Source organism: Canis lupus, chromosome 14 (assembly GCF_048164855.1).
Source record: "Canis lupus baileyi chromosome 14, mCanLup2.hap1, whole genome shotgun sequence".
Taxonomy (NCBI): domain Eukaryota; kingdom Metazoa; phylum Chordata; class Mammalia; order Carnivora; family Canidae; genus Canis; species Canis lupus.
The window spans coordinates 64,631,250-64,642,778 of NC_132851.1; the positions used below are offsets into that span (position 1 = coordinate 64,631,250).

An 11,529-nucleotide genomic window follows, 5' to 3' on the forward strand; every position below is an offset into this window, starting at 1 on the left:
AAAGTTGATTGTTTCCTGCTCTTGAAACTCTTTCTTTTCTTGAGGCTTCTAACCATAACAACCTTACCTTGTTTTTTGGGTTGGTTTGTTTGTTTTTGTTTTTGTTTTCTGTTTCACAAATCTCAATATTTTAGTTTCCTCTCTGGAATCCTCTGTACAATCATGGAATGCTGGCTTGTTCTAGTCTAACCTCAGCCATGTCCTCTTCTGGGTCTATACTTTATTCCAGGTAATCGAATCCATCTCCAGCCCAACCTCCCTGCTGAGCTCCAGACTCATGTCACTATCTACTTAGTTTCTACTTGAATGTCTAGCAGGCATCTCCACATCAATCAACATGTCCAAGACAGGGCCACTGACATTCTTTCATCTACAGAATCCCCTTCTCCCCAATTATTTTCCATTTATCCAATGAGGCGCTATAACTAAGATTTTATTTTTCCTCTCTCATTATAACCAGCGTCCAATCCAAAAGTAAATCCTGCTGGTTGTACCTCCAATATATCACCCGAACCTCACAAGTTTCTATTTCCAATGTGACCACCCTGAGCCAAGCCATCATCATCTTTCTCCTGGATTTTTGCATCAGTCTCATGGCTAGTTTTCCAGCATCCACACTGTGACTAGTATTCTATCGCCCACACAGCACTGAGGATGATCACTTTCAAGACTGAAACAGACATCATCATCTCATGATTAAAAACTTTCAATGGCTTCCAAGAATGAACTAGAATAAAATATAGCCTCCTTATGATGACCCACAAAATCCCGTCAGTCTCTTGAGTGTTCATTCCCTTATTTTTCCCACTGATTACATTTTCTCTGGGTTGGCCTTTTTTGCTGGTTTTCAGTCACTTCTTAAGCTCATTCCCATTTTAGGGATTTATACTTATTGCCTCTCCAACTTGGAGCGCCCTGCCCTTAGATTTTCACGTCTGTTTCCCATCATGCCGGTCTCAGGCCAAGTATCTCTTCTCTCAGAGGCTTTCCCTAAGCAAGTCTCAGCCACTACCACATGATTTCTATTTAGGTATCTAACAGTGTCTGAAAGGATCTTATCTGTATGTGTCTGTCTTCCCCAACCACAAAATGAGCTTCTTTCGGACCAGGGCTTTTTGCATTTACCTGTGTTCATCCAGCTCTTAGAATTTTGCCTGGGACATGGAAGGAATTCCATTAATGTTTGCCGGGTGGCTGACTAAATGTAAAGTTGCACATGTGGCCTGAAGGATTAATTGTTAGCCATAAAATTTTCTTGACTTCATAGTTAACATGATAGTTTTACTAACACTAGAAGTTGGGTATATACTGAACTGAAGAAGCACCAATGGAGGTTGGTAATGGGCTGAAGAACCATTGCAGGAGCTTCCTGGTTAGCTCCCTATTTGCCTTTATAAAAAAAAATAGCTGAGGTATCACTAAAGATACCAAATAACTGCTGTGGAATTATATTGTCAAACCCAGGAGCTTTGCTGAAGCAAGTCGGAAGATCTCAGATGCGATTAAAGGATTTCAAAAGCCCTTCCATTATTCTCTGACCTCAGGAAGGAAGACAGTTAAGTGGAATTTATGGAACAAAATAAAAACAGGATAAATTTTTGTTCGTGGGCAATATATGCTAATTGAACAGGAAATAATATTAACAGTACAAACAGTCCAAATATCTGAAAAGTAAAAATGCAACTTGGTCAAAGTCTCACTTTTATTATTAATTGTCAAGGTGAGAAATAGATCTGTGAATTCAAACAGTTTCCCCTCCCTATTAACCATAATCTATAGCCATTTAAAAATCTGGTAGGACCTTTGTGAATATCTTCTAAATTATAGAGACTTGATGATTCAAGCATCAGAGTTAGTTTCCTCAAAAGACTTATGAGAAGGATAACGGAGGTCATGATTAGCAGAGATGAGGATTTATGAAAAAAGGGGAAATGATAATTCTAGAAGCCTAGAGGTCTTACACTGGACATTTTCACAACTAGTTTGGTAGAACAAAATAAACTATGCCTTGAGGAGGAAGGTAGTTGTTACAAATCTATGTACTTAACTGGGAGAGTGAATTATATAAGCTCTCTGGTCCCGGGGTGAGAGTTTATCGACTCAGGCTGTACAAAAAATAAGATCATTATTTAATAAGTTTGGTTATTTATTTCTTCATTTTGTCCAGCCAGAACAGAGCTCGTGAGATAGGAAATTAGACAGGTCAGCAATCAAGTCCTGGAGACATAAACAGTCTTGGAAGTTCTACGTAGGTCTAAGCTCAGACGGGCTTCGGTGGCTCAACAGGGCAGGGCGGACACAGGAAAGTAGACTGGGTCTGAACAGGCAGAGGAGATCAGGAGCCTGAGAGGCTTCTGACAGCAGCAGGAAGCACCCATGCTTTGCCGGCCCCTGCTCTGTATCCTGCCTAGACGTTGGCTAGCCTGGACCGGCCAGTTATCGAAATGAGGCCAGAGGATGGGAGACGCGAATCCCAGCCTCAGTGAACTCAACTGGGCCAGTCACTTAGATTACCTTCCTGTGCCCTATCATGGATTAAATGGTTACTTGTTTAAAAGAGGAAACTTGGTCTGCTCCTTTATGTAATCAACAAATGTTTCACGAGTTCCTCCTCTGGGGCTGATGCTAGTCACAGAAGTGTGGCTTCTAGGTATATGTGCAGCCCCTTAGTCCTCAGGGCCACTGGGTGTGTGAGGTGGCAACAGTCCTCCGTTTACATGACCTAGAGAAATATAGATGCTAACTTCCCCAGATTCCCCAGCCAGAGAGAGTTTCTCCTGCCTCTGAACTTTCCCAGCAAAATATCTGCAGCTTTCCCATTACTCACTGCTCTCTATCTCTATTTTACTTTATTTAATGTAACTCTTCCTTTAGAACGGGATTATTGCTTATTTCCTTTTTGTACCTCCTAGAGTGAGCGTATGAGTGCAGTATATAGGTAAAAACAGATAGGATGAATATGTTCAATATGTAGGGAGGTATATTAAAATATTAACCACAAAACTGTGAGCCATGATAGTATGAGTGATAATTATTTTTGTTTTGATTTTGTATGTTCTCTCTAAATCATATACAATGAACTTATCTTAATAACACACACCATAGGGGATCCTTGGGTGGCTCAGTGGTTTGGCACCTGCCTTTGGCCCAGGGCGTGATCCTGGAGCCCCGGGATCAAGTCCCACATCAGGCTCCCAGCATGGAGCCTGCTTCTCCCTCTGCCTGTGTCTCTGCCTCTCTTTCTCTCTCTGTTACACATAAATAAAGTCTTAAAAAAAAATAACACACACCATAAAAGTTACTAAAAAATGGAAAGTAACATTGGAATAGCAAATGTGTATTTAAATTATGAAGTAAGATTATATTCAGGGATGTACATATGGAGTTTTAAAAAATTATTGCTTTGACCTGAAGAAGCAATGGAAAGTTACAAACATGTTTTCAGCTCCAAAATAAAGCAGTTCCCTCTACGCTCTGACCAGGAACCTCAAAGTTGAGAACAGTAGATAATTATATGATTTCAAGGAAATGAGAAAAAAATCTTTAATTGCATCCATTATCCAACTCTTAATAAAACAGGAAAAGAATCCAGAGAAGCATGGTTTCTGGGAAACATCTGGCCCCACATTTTTCTAAAGAATTTGCTTCATTCACAAAGACCACCGTGGGAAGCTGGTATATTAAAACTATCACTTTATTAAGTGATATGTGTTGCAATTAGGAAATGCTTGTTTCCAGATGCAAATAAAAATGTCTTATAGCACTTGAGTTGAAAGCAGCACTAAACAGGATATGTATCAACCACCCGAACGGCTATATGAACATTCATTCCCATTGGTCCCGGTGGAATTCATGTGAAATGCCAACCCTTCCTGTTCTACTGCCTAGTGACAGGGCAAGAACGCCCTGGCTCCATTTTCCTCTCAGTGTCCTCAGGGGCCTGGAGCCTTATTAGCAGAAGCACATGAGCTTTAAGCCACCTCAGGATTCAAAGTATCTTGTCACTGCTCGGGCCGGAAGGGAGCTGCTCTGTCTGCCAAAGGAATCTTCTGGAACTGCTGCTGTGGTATGGCTCAAGGATTCTCTGCTTCATCTAGTTTCCAAGAGGAAACTCTAAGCTTGACTTCACAGGGAGTGTGAATCGTTTTTCTGTTGGCTGCAGAATGAGCTCTTGAGCCCCATCTACTAGACTCTTGGACGATGGCGGAGAAGTGGCCCTTCAGTCATCTCGGTGGCTGAGGTTACATGGTCATCACTTGAAAAGGAGACATCTTCACATTCAGTCACTGAAAGCAGTAGCATTTGTCTACTACTTGAAGTTATGAAGTGATGAAATCACTATATCTGATAGCTTTGAAAGACAGATGAATTTCTTTCTTTTTTTTTTTTTTAAGATTTTATATATTTGAGAGAGACAAAGTATGAGCGGGAGATAGACCATAAGCAGAGGCAGAGAGAGAGGGAGAGGCAGACTCCCCCGTTGAGCAGGGAGCTCAATGCGGGCCTTGATCGCAGGACCCTGGAATCAGGACCTGAGCTGGAGCAGACGCTTCACCAACTGAGCCACCCAGGTGCCCCATAGATGAATTTCTGCAACAAAACCTAACCCTCTCTAACACTAGACTTTAGAGCAAAGAGAGAATATTCAGAAGTTCCTTCTCACAGGTTGTATTTTTGATTGACCAACATTTGAATTTTTTTTTAAATCTAAACCTTAAAAAAAATAAAACAAAATCTAAACCTTTTTAAAAAATATTTTTAATTCCAGTATAGTTGATATACAATTTCAAGTGTACAATATAGTGATTGAACACTTCCATGCAACACCCAGTGCTCATCACAGCAAGTGCGCTCCTTCGGCCGCATCCCCTATTTCACCCAACCCCCACCCACATCCCCTTTGGTGACCATCAGTTCATTCACTAGAGTTAAAAGTCTGTTGCTTGGTTTGCTTTTCTCTCTCTTTTCCCCTCTTTGTTTGTTTTGTTTCTTATATTTTTTACCACATATGAATGAAATCATATGGTATTTGTCTTTCTCTGACTTATTTTACTTAAGGTAATGCTCTCTGGCTCCATCCTTGGCATTGCATATGGGCAAGATAAAAAAATCAAACTTTTATAGGAGGCCCATGTATCTCTAATAATCCTAAATTCCCTATCTTCAGTGAATCTGTACAAGGAAATTGATGGTTAACATTAGATTTCTATTTCAATTAAAGTATAGGATGCTTCTTATTTAAGGAAGTTAAAAGTAAAACAAGTATCAAATATGAAATTCTGAATTACATGTTAAAAAACATATTACATATGTGTTATACTATTTCCAATAGTTGGGATAGTTTCCAAGATAATTGGGAAGTTAACTTTTTATTAATCAGTGTTGGTTATTTCTTGCTCCATGGACCAAATAATTTGATGGTTTACTGTGAAACGTTATAGGTATTAGAAATAGTAGAGACATATATGAATGCTAAAATAAGAGTTTGGGCAGCCCGGGTGGCTCAGGGGTTTAGCGCCGCCTTCAGTCCAGGGCGGGATCCTGGAGACCCGGGATCGAGTCCCATGTCGGGCTCCCTGCATGGAGCCTGCTTCTCCCTCTGCCTGAGTCTCTGCCTCTCTCTCTCTCTCTCTGTGTCCCTCATGAATAAATAAGTAAAATTTAAAAAATAAATAAAATAAGAGTTTAACTAGGAAGACTTAACACAGTTATGCGATTAGATAAATTAATCTCAAGCTAATCTCAAATATGGTTAAGTAGATTAATCTCAATTGGGGCTACTGTTTGTTGTGTAGACATACACCATCGAGAAACAGTAAATCAAATAACTTGGTTTAGGAAGTTCCAACCGTATCTATTTGGCAGGAAGGAATATTACCTCTTTGGAAAACAATTAGTGAATACTGGTCCTATAATTTATTCTAAGTGGATTAGATTATTTTATGAGTTTTTAGCTATAAACACTAAACACAATCAAACCCCAGAGGACAGTTAAATAGGAAAGTTCAGTTTCATTGGCTTTAGAATTCTATGCACAATTCTTTAGTTAGTAGCCAATCATAACTACATTGGAGAATTTCAAATCTGCAGTTTGAAACAAGAATCCATTAAAACGATGATGATGTTAAGCTAGGATCAACTGCAAACCATTTAAATGTTTATTATCGGAATAATAAGATAAAATGTCAATGAAAATACTTCGCTAGTCACAACTTCTAAGTTTGTCCCCTCCTCCAAGTTATCAACATTAATCAAACTAACAGCAACATTAACGAACGTGCCCTTTAAATACAGATTGATAAAGTAAGTTCACTTCCCTATAATTTAAGTTCAGAGGTAAAGACCGACAAAACACAGGTATCATTCTTGCACGTTTCTTGTCCATAAACACAAATGAAAGTCTGTAACACTTCAGTACAAACCATACAACATGGGTACTACAGCATAGGGTCATGGACCTCACGGTCTATTTTTTGAAAGTTGTTCAAGGGCAGTCTGTCCTATAAAACTAAATGCCACAATATGTGGTTGCGTGTAACTCTCCTACTACGAACTTGTATTTTCTGTTTAGAAATAATGAGTCAATGTGAATGTTACTTTTCCAAAGTAAAAGCGATTGAGTAACAAATAATTTTGCTTTTGTTACCAGGTACTTGTCAAAAAGCAGCAAGAAGCCAGATCATTTCACTGCCATTCAAAGACAATGTTTTGCCCATTTGCCATCTGCTCACATCCTAGACCCACTCCCTGGAGACCAGTCTACCTTTACCACCTCCACACTGTCCGGTCTCCCCAGCTTAGCTCACCCTCCCTGATCTGGCCCTTTTGGCAGAGCTGCTTCTCTCCTAAAGCTAACTGGAGGTAGCACTTAGAGAACGCTTGCTAAGTGTTCAATTCCCATCAAAGCCCCCTTGGCATATCCTGTTCTGGTGCTTGTTCTACAGATGAGCACTGAGGCTTGTTTAGGTGAAGCAGCTTGCTAAGGGATAAACGAGTAAGTGGCAAAGCCAGGATTTGAACTTGCGTCCTTAACTCACGGACTCCCATTTAATTACTCATAGTAGTTTAATGTCTGTGAAGTCTTAAAGTACATCAGAAATCCTTTTCAATTTTTAGGGGGATATGTCTCTGTTGCTTTGTGGAAATAAATACAAGTTTAGCAGAACCCTCCCACAAAAGACATTTCAAATCCGATGATTCAAGGAAAAAGGGGGATGTCACGCAGGAGCCAGTACCTTGGTGAAGGCAAGTGCAATCCCAGGTGCAGCTAGTTGAGCTACTTCCCCTGAGGAAGGGGGAAGGGCTTCTGTGGCCACACTCACCCCCATGCCGTTCCCTCTTTCCCCACAAGCTCACCTGGGTCAGGAATGCGCATTTTGAAAACAATCAAAAGGAAAAGCAACGTCTGGTGCGATGTGTGCCCCCGCACATCCAGCTTGGCTGCCCAGGCTTCTGCCTTCTAACACCTGCCCTCACCGCGACCTCAGGGGCGGATTGGAGGCGTGCTCTCCCCTGGCCCCGGTTTCACCTGCTAGTCACGCTGTGACCAGGACAAGCCTCTGTACCTGAGTCGTTGAGCTGAACTCGCTCCGGGGAGTGTCGTCCTGCTCGGCCAGGTCCCAGGTCGGGAAGGCGGGGCTCGTGCACCTGCAGGGAGCTGGAGCCCAGCACCGACCAGACCGCCGGAGGCTCTGCGGGCCCAGGCCAGGCCAGGGCCCAGGCTGTTGGTTCTTACCCCCCTGGCCAGGGCAGGGAAGTGTTAGAGACCTGAGCCACTCCCTGTGCCTCAGTGCATGTTGGGAGTGTTTACTTTCTCTCCTGGGAGTAGCTGATAGGAACGGCCTCTGCTCCCTGACACACATCCTGAGAACGGAGTGGACTGTACCTGCTGAATCCGATGGACTCTAACTCACCTCCACCCTAATCTCCCCACATGAGAAATGAGTGGCCCATAAGAAATGACACCACCTGGGAAAGAATGTCGTGATTCACACTTCTTTCTCTTAAAAATGTGCTCTTTGAATTGGAAACGTCTTATTTTCTCTCCTTTGTTCCAACGCCGCCTCCTTTCCCTGCCGGCACCTTTCCACCCAGAGCAGTGGTTCTCACATCTCAGGGCACCCCAGAACCACTATGCGACTTGCTAAACCTGCATACCTCTTGGCCTAAGCACCCAAGAGACTCCGATCTAGCGGATCTGGGGTAGGCTACAGGCACCTGTATGCGTGCACACACACACACACACACACACACACACACACACACACTCCAAAGAAGAACCTGGTACCCATCAAAGCTTAAGAACTATTGTAATGAGGTGCAGAAGAGGAATTAGATAATAATTTAGTCGTTGACCTACTGAATTGAACTTGGAGACTTTGCTTCTCCTCAATACCTCCAGTTTCAAAAAGGGCACCAAGGACGTAGAGACCCTCAAACGGCAGACGCTGCGGGAATACGAAGCACTCCTGTTTGGGTGGGCGTGCACACACACATGCACTCACACAAACGCTTTTTGGTGTCATTGCTCATTTACCTGTTTCTCTCGTAAAGCAGCCATTGGTAATTTTTAAGAAATCAATTATTCTTACAAGTGTAAACCTCAGAGCCCCTACAAAAGAAATTCAGTATAATTTCAACAATGAGTTCAGCAGGCAGAATTGACCTGTGGTGTCTTTTGAGTTCAAATGTCAAAGACGGGACTGACCATTATTATAGATTTGCAGGTTACCTGTTTCATAAATATGGTGTTTTAAGGATTCTGCATGTTCAAGAGGTCAGATGGTTTATCTATTTCACTTGTGTGTGGAGGAGTGCTCATCTTTATCATTGTGGAAGGTTATTTTAATAAACTGAGCAGACTCAAGCCAATGAGCTTATTAAATCACAATCAAAGCTTCTACAACCTCATATATGAGGACAGTGTATTTTGAGATTACTTGTAGGTGTTAACTTGATTAGTCGGCCCCATGACCCCCTGCTGCATGGACTAGCCTTTGAATGAGGACTACCAGGACCTGCAGCATCTCTAGCCCCCAGGCTTTGTCTCCTTAAACTTAAACTTATGCTCTGCCTCCACCATCTCCACTCTGTGGGGATCATTTGCTTATTATCGGTATGAGGGCAACTTTATTTTTCATTTTTTTATCACAAGCATCCTTGAAGCCTTTATCTGACTTCTGGTTTCCAATCAGAGGCTCAGTGACTCCTTTTATTTTTGAGTACTTACTCTTTTGTAAGTATGTCATTTTTATTTTGTAATATGAAAAACACGTAATTACACATGCGCAATGTGGAAAAATTTAAAAACACAGATGAATAGGAGCAAATTTCACCTATAATCCCAGCCCCCAAATATAGTTACCATAAACAATCGGTGAATGCCTTCATTGACATGGTTTCTCTATGGGTATTTACTAAAATATTGTTACTTTTCCCTTGATGTTTTATATTTAGTGATTTCACCATTAACCATTGTCTTTGGCAATTTGTCCTAGGCCCCAGGCTTAATCCATGTTAGCAGTTGACTTCAGGTGGAGGAGAGAAAGGTTCCTAAAGGGAGATTTTTGTTTTGTTTTGTTTTGTTTTCTGTTGTTTGCTAATGCCTTCTTGTAGGGTATTCTAATGAGTGCTACAGCGACTGCAGGAATAGCTCTGTTTTGTTCCCAGTATTGCTTGGAAGGACTTTCCTATGAGGGTTCTGGGTTTGGACCTGTGACTTGCTTTGATCGATGGGTCTGTTCCAAGTGACACAAGCAGAGGCTTGAAAATCAGCTGGGCCCTGAGGCTTCACCTTTGTTGCTCTTCAAGCCCAGAATCACAGTATGGACAAGGCCGGGCTAGCCTGTCAAATGATGAGAGACCCTTGGCCCAGTTGTTCCCGTTACCATAACTGACAGCCTAAAGGCAGAGCCACTAAACTCATCTGCAGCTGACTATAAAGACCCACGGATGAGCCCAGCTGAGAACAGCAGAAACACTGTCCAGCTGAGCCCAGCCCACATTGGCAACCCACAGAACCATCAGTGATATCAATGGTGGTTGTGTTAAGCCACTAAGTTTTGAGGTAGGATGTTTTAGAGCACAAACTAATGGATACATCTGGTGTGTTTTTGTAACACACACACAAATATATGCATGCAGACCAATATCTCATTAATTGGAAGTTGAGACAAATACTTGGATTACAATGTGTTCCTACTGCAATTTTGCTACAGGGATACAGCGACCCATAGCAATAGAACAGAAAAGGAGGCAAAAAGAGATGTGGGTTGTCATCTGATTAGGTGATTTCCACAGACCACTAAATCACCCCTGAAAAATGCATAGAGATGATTGTAACTTGAGGAAAATACACGAAGAACAAGAAATTGCCTGATTCTAATGCTGTGGGACCCAATTTACTATCAGTTTGTTTCGTGGCCGTACACCTCATTTTGTTTCTGAAGTTGTACTTGCCTATGCTAGGCACTAAGTGAAGTAGAAAAGGAAGCAAAGTAACTCTAAACATTGAGGGCACTCCCAATAAAAACCTAATTGGATTGCCTTGTTAAGGAAGCCAGCCATACACAAGGAGGCAACACAATAAGTTACTTTTCCAACATGGAAAGCTTAAAATAAGTAAGTAAGTAAGTAAGTAAATAAATAAATAAATAAATAAATATTTATGATAGTCACACACACAGAGAGAGAGAGAGAGAGGCAAAGACACAGGCAGAGGGAGAAGCAGGCTCCATGCACCGGGAGCCCGACGTGGGATTCGATCCCAGGTCTCCAGGATCGTGCCCTGGGCCAAAGGCAGACGCCAAACCACTGCGCCACCCAGGGATCCCCTAAATATATTTTTCAATTGGAAAATTTTAACTTCAAGATCTTAGTGAATTACAACAATTATAACATGAATTCTTCTCCGAGAATTCATGTTTAGATTTAGGAACATATAATTTATTTCCTATGAAAACAAAGACTTTAGAACTCACTGAGGGGGGCACTTGATGGGATGAGCACTGGGTGTTATTCTATATGTTGGCAAATTGAACACCAATAAAAAATAAATTTATTTAAAAAAAAAGACTTTAGAACTTTGATGTAAAAAACCCAAAATTTCTCTTAATTGGGAAAAATGAGATAAGGAGTAAGAAATTCCCTTTTAAAATTCTTCCAAAACTTTCATGAAAGCATTGCTGTCATTGATGTACAGGTCATTTAAAAAGCTTCCATAGTTGATGAGTTTTGAAAAAGGTTCCCTGTCTCTTGTTACATTGTAGGGCTGCAGCGTAACTTTTGAATCAGGTTATGATTTGTCATAAAAGCCACACAACTACGTTTACAATCTGAACAACGAAAAGTAATATTGAGAAATGACAAAAATAATTTCCATTTCTAAGCACACTTCCTCTCTAAGAGAAAATTTCTTATCTAAATATAGATCATTTTTTAACAGTGTAATGGCCAGTGGAGAGACTTCCACTTAGACATTGAAAAATTGCTGCGCTCCAGGCGGATGTAATCATGGCCACATAAGTATGC

General features: G+C 41.3%; 1 protein-coding gene across 4 annotated transcripts in view; it reads right to left on the bottom strand.

The window, feature by feature from the left end:
- Positions 1 to 7,783, bottom strand: part of RASSF6 (Ras association domain family member 6) — a 44,934-nt gene extending 37,151 nt beyond the window's left edge. For 2 of the 4 annotated variants that reach the window (XM_072775372.1, XM_072775370.1), the window contains exon 1: positions 7,360 to 7,559. The gene's annotated coding sequence lies outside the window, so the exon portion shown is untranslated. The other 2 variants (XM_072775369.1, XM_072775371.1) reach the window with 2 other exon arrangements.
- Positions 7,784 to 11,529: the final 3,746 nt, after the last annotated feature.